The sequence below is a fragment of the Schistocerca nitens genome, chromosome 6 (genome assembly GCF_023898315.1).
Source record: "Schistocerca nitens isolate TAMUIC-IGC-003100 chromosome 6, iqSchNite1.1, whole genome shotgun sequence".
Taxonomy (NCBI): domain Eukaryota; kingdom Metazoa; phylum Arthropoda; class Insecta; order Orthoptera; family Acrididae; genus Schistocerca; species Schistocerca nitens.
The window spans coordinates 702,545,220-702,559,009 of NC_064619.1; the positions used below are offsets into that span (position 1 = coordinate 702,545,220).

The following is a 13,790-nucleotide window of genomic DNA, read 5'->3' on the forward strand; positions in this document are numbered from 1 at the left end:
AATATTTTCACAAATTATTTTAAAGTATGCTACAAGTCTAATGCAGTGGGTCCAATCATTAAAACAATAGTAAACCATTGTATTCCATCAGTTGACAAACCTGACGTCTTGCCGTCATACAACATCTCAGATTTCACTTGTTGAGCTTAGGAAACATTTATACATGACTATAACATTAAAAAGATACTAATACCACGATTTCATCCAGAAAGCAATCGCAGTGTATCCACCTTTTGTGAGCTTAACCATATCATACGAACATACGCACACAATCATCAGACAAAATGGAGAGACTAATTAGAATTCTTCGAACAGCATGTAAGCAATATGCCACTGTATACCACACAATTAACACCATCTGAAATAATATGCAAGACAAAAGAGAAGGATGAATGGATAAATTTGCTTCCATGTCTTTAGAGTGAAGAATGTTCCTGGGAAGAAAAGGTAAGATAACTTTTAGTTGCTTTCACTGAACAAGTGCACTTGAGAAAGATCTACTATGATAGGAGATAACGGTAAATGCTAAGATATCAGGTAAGAAAAGTATTCTGTTGAAAACTCACCCAAAATCTTCGCTCCTTCAAAAAAGAAATTGTAAATGGCAGCTTTTATACACAGTTCCTTATAAAATAATCAGTATTCTGCATGAAGAAATTTATCTCATGACTTATTCTAAAACTAATAAAATTAAGGGATTTGTTGCCCACCTGGATCTTAACTGAAAGCTACATGAATGATTAGTCTTGTTTATGCTATGTGAGGTGTTTGCACTAAATTGATTGTTAACTGTGATATAGGGACTGATTTAACCAGTGATGTTAGTAGGAAATTTTGGAGTCATGTGTAGGCAAAGTTTTTATGCAGACCGAAAAAAATATTGTGCAAGCAGTAATAGTAGTACTTGGACATTGATTAAAGGAGCGAGTTCAGGCTACTAATATATAGGTGAAGTTATTTACCACATACCAGTTGTGTATGTCTAATGAACCGATTGTTAGGCACAGATTATTCAAACACATACTGTTATATGTACGTAAATATCAGTCATTAAGAATGTAAGATCAAGAGACACTTTAGCATTAGCATGAATATAGCATGGACACTGTTCTTAAGAGGCAGAATCTATATGTTGCAGTAGAGATGTTAAGCAACAGATGGCGAAGCACAAGCAATCCTGTGGGACGACAGCTACCGTCAGCTGGCTGCCAAAGCTCTGCCCCGATGTCGGCACTACCACAGAAAGATCGAATATAATGATTCTGCAGAACAACATCAACACACTGGTTTGTTGTCCAAGGAACTTCCATCAGGCCACCAGTCACCACGGTAATGTGCCATGATGGCCTCTCCACCAGCAACATAAGTATTACCATCAACAGTACTGCAGTCATGGATACTACTTCGCATCCACGGATGATGTGAAGACCAAGTGCTGAATAGATAGCATTCTGTCGTATTTAGGACACCGCCCGGCCGCTATGCAGCAGTTCAGTTCACAGAGCCAAACAATGATCTACTCATTGCTGCGTCCAAGCAGCCAAAGAGGTTGCCACCATATCAACCTGGACGTCATGCCTACGCAACCACAAGCAGCAGCCAGTAGACAGCTACGAACCTCAGCCTCTCCGACACTGCTGTTTGTGGACTCTGGATTTCAGGACTGGGCATTCTCCATAGTTTATTGACTAAAGAGATCGTGTTTAACGACAACCCTCCTCATAGTAGTCCAACTGAACTAAGAAATGTAGCATTTACACTCAACTACTGTTCGGCGATTTTGGTAGTATTGGTATCATTGATAGCTGAACAACATAAATGAATATGTAAGAGAGAAACTGGGAGCCAACGCCTTCTCTTTGTTTATTTTGTTTGTTTGGTTGTTTGTTTTGCATATCTTTGGAACTGTACATCATACATCATTCAGCATTAACCCATAGTGTATTTTATATCATCACATAAGATAAATTGCATTTTGTAAGTAATAAAACTTAACTAATAGCATAACTTCTTCGTTCGTATGTAAACAAAACAATTACTTTTGATGTAAGTACAGTTTGCATGCACAAACATAATTACTGTTGTTTTTTTGTACTCAACAGATATTTCTTCATCATGGTGGAAAGAATAATTTCCTGTTGTCATTTACAAATGCATAAGTTCTTCGTGATTAACAGAATCCTTTTTATATATGTTCGACGAAATATTGAAGCGATATTTTATACGTCTTTGGATTGTATTTGTTTTTTATTTTACCTGTTTGTTGAGAAAATTGCGTTTTTAATGCTATGTGATAAATCTGTATTGTTTTGTTTATTTTTACTACAAAATCTCTCCATTTCACGTTAGAAATCAACAGTTTTCGAATAAATCATGAATTAAACATTGACTATTTAAGTTTCTGTTCACTTATTGTTTATTTTTAAGTAACAGACAGGACAACTAGGTAGAACAAAAATATTCCATAGGTTACCGAGATCTTTGCATATCCTCACTCAGGTTCTAGATGGTTCACTGCTTCCGGTTTATAGCGGAATCTAGTAACACATTGATCGCATAAGTAAAGAAATCGATGGATATGAGGCAACGCCCGGTAAGTATGCAACAACCTAACATACAGGTAATGCAGGTACGACCTTAACTGAAAAAAAGCAACCAGGAAATATATCGTAGTCTACACATATTTATGATAGCCTACGGTAGCGTATAGTAGTTTTACAGCTCTAGTTATCTTGCATCTGGTGGAAATTGTAGACCTGAGTTGTGGATCATTTCTTTTGCGCTAGTTACGATAAAACGTTTGCGGTTTTATATCTACCTGGGAATCTTGTCTACATCGTGCACTGCACACAGCCACTACAGCATTCAAAACTAATTTGAAATTAACTGCCATGTAGCTCGTGATGTAGATAGATATGGAACAGATGATATTTATGTCAATGATAGATGCGCGGAAGGTTTCTTTGGCTGATGCTAAGCCCTCTTTGTACTTGACGGAGGCTGGTATGTGAATTTATTATTTTGTGATTGGCAGAAGAGGTGACGTCTTTTTACGCTGTTAATGAAAATGGAAGGAGTTGGACATAATTTAGCTAGGAACCGTTCTGCAGACAGGTAATGTTCTTGATATATTTTGGTGACTTTCAATATAGATTTAGATTATGTCAACCAGTTCTTCATTAGTAAATGCCATTGTACTACTGAAGACAGGTTAATGTATTACCAACGATTCAACTATGTGTATGTAACAGACCGTAAATGAACCGTAGCGTTCCTCATGACAAAACTGATCTACATAGATAGTGAGTGGTTCCACCGCATTCCCCCGAAGTACAATACACAACTGTAAACGTATCTCTTATTTCGACGGCACATGTTTCTATCAAAAGTAGCGTAAACATCACGCACCTACTGCCTCGGCCACGTAATTTTCCTTGCAGAATGACGTCATCTTTAGGGTAGCTGTGCATTAAATCGTTGCAAAGGCCTGAAAAATCACTATATTCAATGTATTTCAGATCCCTGATTTCTTGTTACATCTGCAAAAAATTATATCACTTAACTTATATCATCGAGATCCACTATTTGAGGGTATAAATAGCATTGTTTTATTCAAAAACATAGTTTTGATTCCTGTATCTCGGTTATTAAGGAAGTTGTGTGAGCGAATTGTTATTTGCTTCACGAGCTCCTTTTCACTGTTCGTCTAGCTGCAAACAGATTACAAATGAACTTAATGTGACGCTAATAATTTAATATTTATAAACTGAGGTATGCATAACGGATTAGCTGTGTGATACACTCACAACGTCAAGAGACTATGCACCTTCATCACCGTAAACAGGACAGGCTACGTTGGTAATATCGCAGTTTCTGTATGCACCATGCCGTACTACTGGCCAAATGAATGGAAGACACTATACTGTCGTGGTGGAAGGAATGATCCGCTTGAACAAAACTGCCAGAAAGAAACTGTGAATGTGGAGACGAGGAGAACTGTTGCTTAAGTCTGATGTACAAGTTAACACCTATAATCAATTCAGTGAAACTGTGATTTAGTGTGTTGTTGTGTTACGTAATTTCGATATAAAGCCTGTAATGCAGCCGGAAGCGCTTCATTGTAATTAACTTTGAAGGCATTTTTAGAAGTAACAAGAAGATCCACACTACTGGCCATTAAAATTGCTTCACCACGAAGATGACGGAGGGCTACAGACGCGAAATTTAACCGACAGGAAGATGATGCTGTGATATGCAAATGATTAGCTTTTCGGGGCATTCACATAAAATTGGCGCCGGTGGCGACACCTACAACGTGCTGATATGAGGAAAGTTTCCAACCGATTTCTCATAAACAAACAGCAGTAGACCGGCGTTGCCTGGTGAAACGTTGTTGTGTTGCCTCGTGTAAAGAGGAGAAATGCGTACCATTACGTTTCCGACTTTGATAAAGGTCGGATTGTAGCCTATCGCTATTGCGGTTTATCGTATCGCGACATTTCTGCTCGCGTTGTACGAGATACAATAACAGAATATGGAATCGGTGGGTTCAGGAGAGTAACACGGAACGCCGTGCTGGATCCCAACGGCCTCGTATCACTAGCAGTCGAGATGACAAGCATCTATCCGCATGGCTGTAACGGATCGTGCAGCCACGTCTCGATCCCTGGATCAAAAGATGGGGACGTTTGCAAGACAACCATCTGCACGAACAGTTCGGCGACGTTTGCAGCTCGGAGACCATGGCTGTGGTTACCCTTGACGCTGCATCAGAGACAGGAGCGCCTGCGATTGTGTAATCAACGACGAACCGGGGCGCACGAATGGCAAAACGACATTTTTTCGGATTAATCCAGGTTCTGTTTACAGCATCATGATGGTCGCATCCGTGTTTGGCGACATCGCGGTGAATGCACATTGGAAGCGTGTATTCGTCATCGCCATACTGGCGTATCACCCGGCGTGATGGTATGGGGTGCCATTGGTTACACGTCTCGGTCACCTCTTGTTCGCATTGACGGCACTTTGAACAATGGACGTTACATTTCAGATGTGTTACGACCCGTGGCTCTACCCTTCATTCGATCCCTGCGAAACCCTACATTTCAGCAGGCTAATGCACGACCGCATGTCGCCGGTCCTGTACGGGCCTTTCTGGATACAGAAAATGTTCGACTGCTGCCCTGGCCAGCACATTCTCCGGATCTCTCACCAATTGAAAACGTCTGGTTAATGGTGGCCGAGCAACTGGCTCGTCACAATACGCCAGTCACTACTCTTGATGAACTATGGTATCGTGTTGAAGCTGCATGGGTGGCTGTACCTGTACACGCCATCCAAGCTCTGTTTGACTCAATGCCCAGGCGTATCAAGGCCGTTATTACGGCCAGAGGTGGTTGTTCTGGGTACTGATTTCTCAGGATCTATGCACCGAAATTGCGTGAAAATGTAATCACATGTCAGTTCTAGTGTAATATATTAGTCCAATGAATACCTGTTTATCATCTGCATTTCTTCTTGGTGTAGCAATTTCAATGGGCAGTAGTGTATTACATGCTGACCTTACGAGACACTAAACAAAACTCATTTCTTTGTCAAAGAACTTTCATTTAACTTAGATTATTTTGCCTTTGTAAATGGACACTTACTGGGGGGAGCAACCATAGGAAAACGTGACATGTTAATACAACATTAATAGCAGTTTATTGAACACACAGATGAGTTACAAAAATGTTTCAGTTAGGCAGGCGTGCGACTGCTAGTCTCGACGCAAGACGGAACGTTGCAGCACGGCGATCTGACACACACCACCTGTTCTGGCACGCAGCGCTCTCCTTTGGCGCAGGGCGACGTCCTGCATGGATCCGGACACTGCAACAGAGACGAAGGATATTTTGAGAATGGAGCTTCGGACGTGAACAATTTAGGGGCAATTTCAATTTCCAGAATTCTGTGTTAATAATTGAATAAGGCTTGAATTGCAATTAATCTTTGTGGTATAAGCAACCATGGTCATTGAATTGTCAGTTTACATCGAATTTCCAAGATGCAGCCATTCACTATTGAGTGTAAATTGTAATATCCCTGAAGGGATAGCGACAAAACGTCTAACAAACTACTAATCATGCTAGTAAACGATCGCAGTTTGTGGCTAATATTGCCTCTTTCTGAATGTATTTATCGACAATGAAAGTCATGAAGATCATGTGGTACCCTTACATTCTGACCGCATGAACTGTATTGTTGTGCTTTTTCAGTCAAGTTGTCTTTCTTCCCGTAATCGCAGCTTTGCTTCTAAGGTGCTGAGGTACGCGAGCGAAGAGTCGTACGTGGCAAAGGCTTTTCGATTTATTGCACAATTCCAAGCTGTCGCAATATTTCCGACGCTTCTGGGGTCTTCCCTCTTGTTCAGTCACCTGCATCTCGCAAAGGAGCAAAAATGTTCCTCAAAACTACACACTCAGAATAGTTTGTGCCGACCTTTTGGTACTCAGATTCTCAGTTCCAAATAACACAAACGAAAGTACACTGACGGAAATGGAAAGATGTTACATCACGAAAACCTTGACCGACGGCTCCCAAAGTGATACTTACATGTCTGTGGAACATGTTGACTAGAAGTTCATCCTTTAGCGAGCTTATTTTCAGTATTTTCAGCACAGTAAAAGTCATTCCATGAAGAATGATGGGAGGACAAAAAGGCTATTGTGCGTATCTAGCGCGTGTGTAACACATGGCGAGGAAGTAATTAATAGTGCGGAAAGAGCATTCCAAATGACGAAAAACGTATATAACAAAAAAACTTTGTCCTGGAACACAAAACTAAGATGCTCTCAAACAGTGAGAAGGCCTGAAAAACTGTGCAGAGCAGAAACACTTCGGTGAAGAAGATCTGGGGATCTTGAAAAACTGAAAAAAGTTGAATGAAGAGGTACAAGGAAAATACTGGGTCCTAGTAGTAACAGTAATATTGAATATAAATTAAGATAAAACGGGAGTCGTATTTGAAAATGGAAAAGGTAATTCATGTAACGAGGAAAAGAAGTCTACCGTTTTATGGACACATATAACGAATGAATAATAAGTTACTAAACAGTTACAAATCCAATTTCACGTGGTTCATCCAAATTGACAAAGATATGAAAAACACAGAAAATAAACTGGACACGATAGATAACAGAATCACTTTTAGAGAAGTAACAAAAGAGGCAGGATTTCACGATAGAAAGACGTCTGAAAAAGGAAGAAAGTGGACCCAGGAAGAAAAGGAACGAAAGATGAAGAAAGTCTGGCAGCAACGAAAAATAAGGACAAAGAAGCGAAACCAAAGTTGATTTAACGTACCCTCCAAAAGGGTTGTTAGAATAAATAAATAAATAGTGTGGAAACTTCAAAATTCTTAGATCTACATATTGTTGATGATTTAAATTGGACAAAGATCATTTTGAAATTTCTAAACCAGTTTAGTTCAGCTACATTTCCACGTAGAATCACTGCAAATCTTTGGGAAGAGACAAATCATTAAGCTGACGCATTTTGTATATTTTCATTTAATAACATCAAACAGAATAGTGTTCTGAGGTAAGTCGTCTTTAAGAAAGAAAATCTTCATTGCTCAAAAACACTCTGTAAGGATAATATGTCGTGCTCGCCACCTATCATCTTATGGAAATCTGTTGATGGAGATGGGCGCCCTAACTATTGCTTCATAGTACATTTATTCACCTAAGAAGTTTGTTGCAAATAATCTATAACAGTTCTGAAAGGAACATCTATGTATACAATTACAATACCAGAAGGAAAATTTGCATTCATTATTCCACATAAAGGTCGTCTTTAGCACACAAAAAAAAAAAACGGTTCAAATGACTCTGAGTACTATGGGACTTAATATCTGAGGTCATTAGTCCCCTAGAACTACTTAAACATAGAAGTTGCAGCATTAGGAAATTGCAGCGAAATTCGGGAAGATCTGCAGCGGATAGCCACTTGGTGCAGGGAGTGGCAACTGACCCTTAACATAGACAAATGTAATGTATTGCGAATACTTAGAAAGAAGGATCCTTTATTGTGTGATTATATGATAGCGGAAGAAACACTGGTAGCAGAGCAGTTACTTCTGTAAAATATCTGGGAGTATGCGTACGGAACGATTTGAAGTGGAATGATGATATAAAATTAATTGTTGGTAAGGCAGGTGCCAGGTTGAGATTCATTGGGAGAGTCTTTAGAAAATGTAGTCCATCAACAAAGGAGGTGGCTTGCAAAACACTCGTTCGACCTGTACTTGAGTATCGCTCATCAGTGTGGGATCCGTACCAGGTCGGGTTGACGGAGGAGATAGAGAAGATCCAAAGAAGAGCGGCGCGTTACGTCACAGGGTTATTTGGTAAGCGTGATAGCGTTATGGAGATGTTTAGCATACTCGAGAGAGGCGCTCTGCATCGCGGTGTAGCTTGCTGTCCAGGTTTCGAGAGGGTGCTTCTCTGGATGAGGTATCGAATATATTGCTTCCCCCTACTTATAGCTCCCGAGGAGATCACGAATGTAAAATTAGAGAGATTCGAGCGCGCACGGAGGCTTTCCGGCAGTCGTTATTCCCGCGAACCATACGCAACTGGAACAGGAAAGGGCAGGTAATGACACTGGCACGTAAAGTGCCCTCCGCCACACACCATTGGGTGGCTTGCGGAGTATAAATGTAGATGTAGATGTAGAAACGTAACTAAACTAACGACATCACACACATCCATGCCCGAGGCAGGATTCGAACCTGCTATCGTAGCAGTCGCGCGGTTCCGGACTGAAGCGCCTAGAACCGCTCGTCCACCGCGGCCGGTTATCACAAAAATAGATGCATGAAGCTGCAACTAAAATTTTTAATGACTTACCTAGTTATATGAGATGTCTAACAGTCAGTACCAAAGTATAATTTGAAGACAATCTGAAAATTTTATCCTTGACAATTCCTTCTATTCCGTAGAAGAATTTATATTATCGTAATGTTTGAAAGGTGATGGGTAGGAATTACTAACTCACATCTCTATACTGAAAAAAAAAACCTTATCAATGTCAGCACGTAACCATATTTACAAATTAATTTGCGACGCGAATGCAAAATGACATCATTACGATTTACCGTGCAAAATGATGCATGGAACATGAAATTAACCAGCTAACTAAACATTTTCGGGTGGTGATCACAGTACAGCATGCCCGCATGGTCTGCAAGTGGAGCCCAGTGTCCATTATTCAGACGCACGCAACCAGCGGTTGTAAGTGAGTCGCTGTTACCAAGTGTAAACAAGTCAACTCATGCATTCCGTATTTCCACTTCTCTACAGTATTCATACCAATAGGTTGTGCAGTGAGACATTTGAAAGAAAGTGGGCGAAAACCCCAGTTGATAGTGGTCAATTGAAAGCGAGTGGGATCGCTACATGTTATGCTGACCCCACCAGCAGTGATTACGGAAAAGATACCCCTAAAAATCAAAGTGTCATGCCAGACTGCAGACTGCCCATAACTTACAAATCAACAGCCCAGCATGAATTACCACTACGCCAGACGCAGGTCCAACCACAACAGCTCCAAGAGCCCGTTCAGATATAGGACTGCATCAGCAGGCCACTCTTCCGGCGCTGCTACCACGCCAACATGGAGAATTTCGTCAGCTCACGCAGCTCCAGGATGAGTTACAGCAACAGCAGGTTGTCAACAACACCACTGGCAACACCTGCGATGCACAGCTGTCAGTTCGGCAAAAGCCTCGCATTAGGTCGTCATCTATAGAGGAAAGCGCCAGAGACTTCCTCTGGACTCAGAGAGACAGTGTATGTGAGGAGGGAGGAGATCAATGTTTAACATCCTGTTGACACCGAGGAGATTAGAGACGGAGCACAAGCTCTGATTATGGGAGAGCATAGAAGGAAGTCGGGCGTGTCCTTTCAAAGGAACCTTCCCGGGTTTTGTCTTAAGTGATGTAGGGAAATCACTGAAAACTTAAATCTGGATGGCTGGACGCCGGTTTGAAGCGTCATCCTCCCGAATGCGAGTCCATTGTGCCAACCACTGAGCTTCCTCGCTCGGTACAGTTTGCGTGAGTGTCGGCCCCCTAGTACTGATAACAATGCTGGCATGTCAGGTACAGTCAGTTGTTCTTCGCAGCTCGGACTTACCGTAAATGATCAGAATGGCGGCATGTTTATACATGTAGACAGTCATCGGAGCAATTCCACTCAAACTGTTTCGGCAACTGTTATACCCGAAGCACTAGACTAGTAAAACAGAGGATTTCAACGATCCTAGCTAAAAGCAATCGTTATGGTCACTATAATAAGGGTCCGTGTACAGGGTGGTCCATTGATAGTGACCGGGCCAAATGTCTCTCGAAATAAGCATCAAACGAAAAAATGGTTCAAATGGCTCTGAGCACTATGGGACTTAACATATCAAACGTAAAAAACTACAAAGAACGAAACTCGTCTAGCTTGAAGGAGGAAACCAGACGGCTCTATAGATGACCCGCTACATGGCGCTGCCATAGGTCAAACGGATATCAACTGCGTTCTTTTAAATAGGAACCCCCATTTTTATTACATATTCGTGTAGTACGTAAAGAAATATGAATGTTTTAGTTGAACCACTTTTTTTGCTTTGTCATAGATGGCGCTGTAATAGTCGCAAACGTATAAGTACGTGGCATCACGCAACATTCTTCCAGTGGGGACGGTATTTGCTTCGTGGCACATTACCCGTGTTAAAATGGACCGTTTACCAATTGCGAGAAAGGTCGATATCATGTTGATGTATGGCTATTGTGATCAAAATGCCCAACGGGCGTGTGCTATGTATGCTGCTCGGTATCCTGGACGACATCATCCAAGTGACAGGACCGTTCGCCAGATAGTTACGTTATTTAAAGAAACAGGATCCGTTCAGCCACGTGTGAAACGTCAGCCACGACCTGCAACAAATGATGACGCCCAAGTAGGTGTTTAGATGCTGCCGCGGCTAAACCGCACATCAATAGCAGACAAATTGCGCGAGAATCGGGAATCTCAAAAACGTCGGTGTTGAGAATGCTACATCAACATCGATTGCACCCGTAACATATTTCTATGCACCAGGAATTGCATGGCGACGACTTTGAACGTCGTGTACAGTTCTGCCACTGGGCACAATAGAAATGCGGGACGATGACAGATTTTTTGCACGCGTTCTATTTAGCGACGAAGCGTCATTCACCAACAGCGGTAACGTAAACCGGCATAATGTGCACTATTGGGCAACGGAATATCCACGATGGCTGCGACAAGTGGAACATCAGCGACCTTGGCGGGTTAATGTATGGTGCGGCATTATGGGAGGAAGGATAATTGGCCCCCGTTTTATCGATGGCAATCTAAATGGTGCAATGTATGCTGATTTCCTACGTAATGTTCTACCGATGTTACTACAAGATGTTTCATTGCATGAAAGAATTGCGATATACTTCCAATATGATGGATGTCCGGCACATAGCTCGCGTGCGGTTGAAGCGGTATTGAATGGCATATTTCATGAGAGGTGGATTGTTCGTCGAAGCACCACACTATGGCCCGCAAGTTCACCGGATCTGACGTCCCCCGATTTATTTCTGTTGGGAAAGTTGAAGGATATTTGCTATCGTGATCCACCGACAACGCCTGACAACATTTGTCAGCGCATTGTTAATGCATGTGCGAACATTACGGAAGGCGAACTACCCGCCGTTGAGAGGAATGTCGTTACACGTATTGCCAAATGCATTGAGGTTGACGGATATCATTTTGAGCATTTATTGCATTAATGTGCTATTTACAGGTAACCACGCTGTAACAGCATGCGTTCTCAGAAATAATAAGTTCACAAAGGTACATGTATCACATTGCAACAACCGAAATAAAATGTTCAAACGTACCTACGTTCTGTATTTTAATTTAAAAAACCTACCTGTTACCAACTACTCGTCTAAAATTGTGAGCCAAATGTTTGTGTCTATTACAGCGTCATCCATCACAAAGCGAAAAAAGTGGTCCAACTAAAACATTCATATTTCTTTACGTACTACACGAAAATGTAATAAAAATGGGGGTTCCTATTTAAAAAAAAAAACGCAGTTGATATCCGTTTGAGCTATGGCAGCGCCATCTAGCTGGCCAACCATAGCGCCATCTGGTTTCCTTCTTCAAGCTAGATAAGTTTCGTTCTTTGTAGTTTTATCGTTTGACGCTTATTTCGTGACATATTTGGACCGGTCACGATCAATGGGCCACCCTGTATAATATACCTTGAGAGTAATCGCAAAATGTGGGAACATTTCGTCCTATGGATGTAGGTATACTCTCGCTTAAAGCAAGTAACGACGTAATAATCAAACTGCTGATATCAAAGAGGAATAAGGTAAGAGTGAACTCATATCTAGCAATCTAGTTCACTTATGTCATTATCACTGAAAGAGAATGTTCTGTATCGACACACATGATACATAGGGAATTACCCACAATATCGATACGGATTTAAATGATGACGACATAGTAATTAATATTTGTAAGCATCAATTCATTGCTCAATTGGGACATCTCGAGTTTAATTCATAAACGATTTAAATTCGTCGCAGTCTGAGTTCTGCCCTTGTCAGTTAACAGATATTCAGCGCTTGTAATAATTTACTGCAATAACTGCCGAGATTAATCCATCTACTTTTATACTGATTATTTCTCTTTCCTGTTGGGAGCTTTCTATGTGGTATTTTCTGTAGTTTCGTTGGGTCCATGAAGAGTCAGGGTAGCAGAGAGAGCCAGGGCAGTGACTCGCTGACTGGTTCGACACCCTGGCAGTTTTGATTCGGTTTTCAAAGGAGAAAGCGACGGGGCTGAAGTGAAGTGTCCATTAGCACCAGGTACAATGTCACAACTGAAGATCTGTTTGTTCCGGGCTCCTGGGAGCCGCACTCTAGCAGTTTTTTTCATAATGTGCCATGTGCAATATGGGGTCCAGATTTCCATTCAAAGAACTTATGTAACGTGCTGTGACGAGCATCTGCACTAATGCAGGATCTTGGTTTTTACCAGCAGTGCCTTCTGGTCTAAAAACACTTTAAAAGTACTGTTTTTCACCAAAGAGTCGCCCTCCTGGAATGCTATGTTGGTGGAAGCTCACCATACACACTGATCTCTGTATTTCGTGGGAAGTGACATAACTTCCTTGTGTTCAATAATTCTTTTTTATGTTCGTAAAGCATTGGACCTACTTTCTGGGACTCCTATACCCGGGTGAACACCCAATTGTTCTAAAAGTTGTAAGAGGTTTCCTCATTGGCTAATCTTAAAGAATTGTGGAGAAGAGAAAGTCAGGAGCCATTTTTCAAGAAATTCAGTCGTGGAGACTAGCGTATTGGCTGAAGTGAGAAAAACGTAACTCAGTAGTTGAGGTGCAACACAGAATTGTTTAAGAACTGCGTACACTGGAATTAGTCAGTTGGTTAATATTGAGCAACATTTTCTTGCTGGGGAGCTAGTTATTTGGCTAACAACAATATCATTGGCCACCATTTTGCAGAGCCTTTCTGACTGAGACACAGGAGTTGTCGGGAGTAGTAGAGAGAAGAATGTTTCAGAAGAGAGTACTTGGTCGACGGATTCTGAAGGTAACGCTTTTGGCTGCAGATTCTGAAGAGAGCGCCTTGTCTGTCGAGTCTGAAGAGAACAGATGTTGCCACAATTGACAGCTGATGTAAAGCAGACGGCACCAGACCACTGCACTCACAA

At 41.4% G+C, this 13,790-nt stretch overlaps 1 long non-coding RNA gene across 2 annotated transcripts in view; it reads right to left on the minus strand.

Annotated features, from left to right (window-relative positions):
* Window positions 1-5,680: 5,680 nt before the first annotated feature.
* Window positions 5,681-13,790, minus strand: part of LOC126263105 (uncharacterized) — a 107,355-nt gene continuing 99,245 nt past the window's right edge. For both annotated transcript variants that reach the window (XR_007546840.1, XR_007546839.1), the window contains exon 3: window positions 5,681-5,871. This is a non-coding gene — a long non-coding RNA (uncharacterized LOC126263105). The remainder of the gene's footprint in view (window positions 5,872-13,790) is intronic.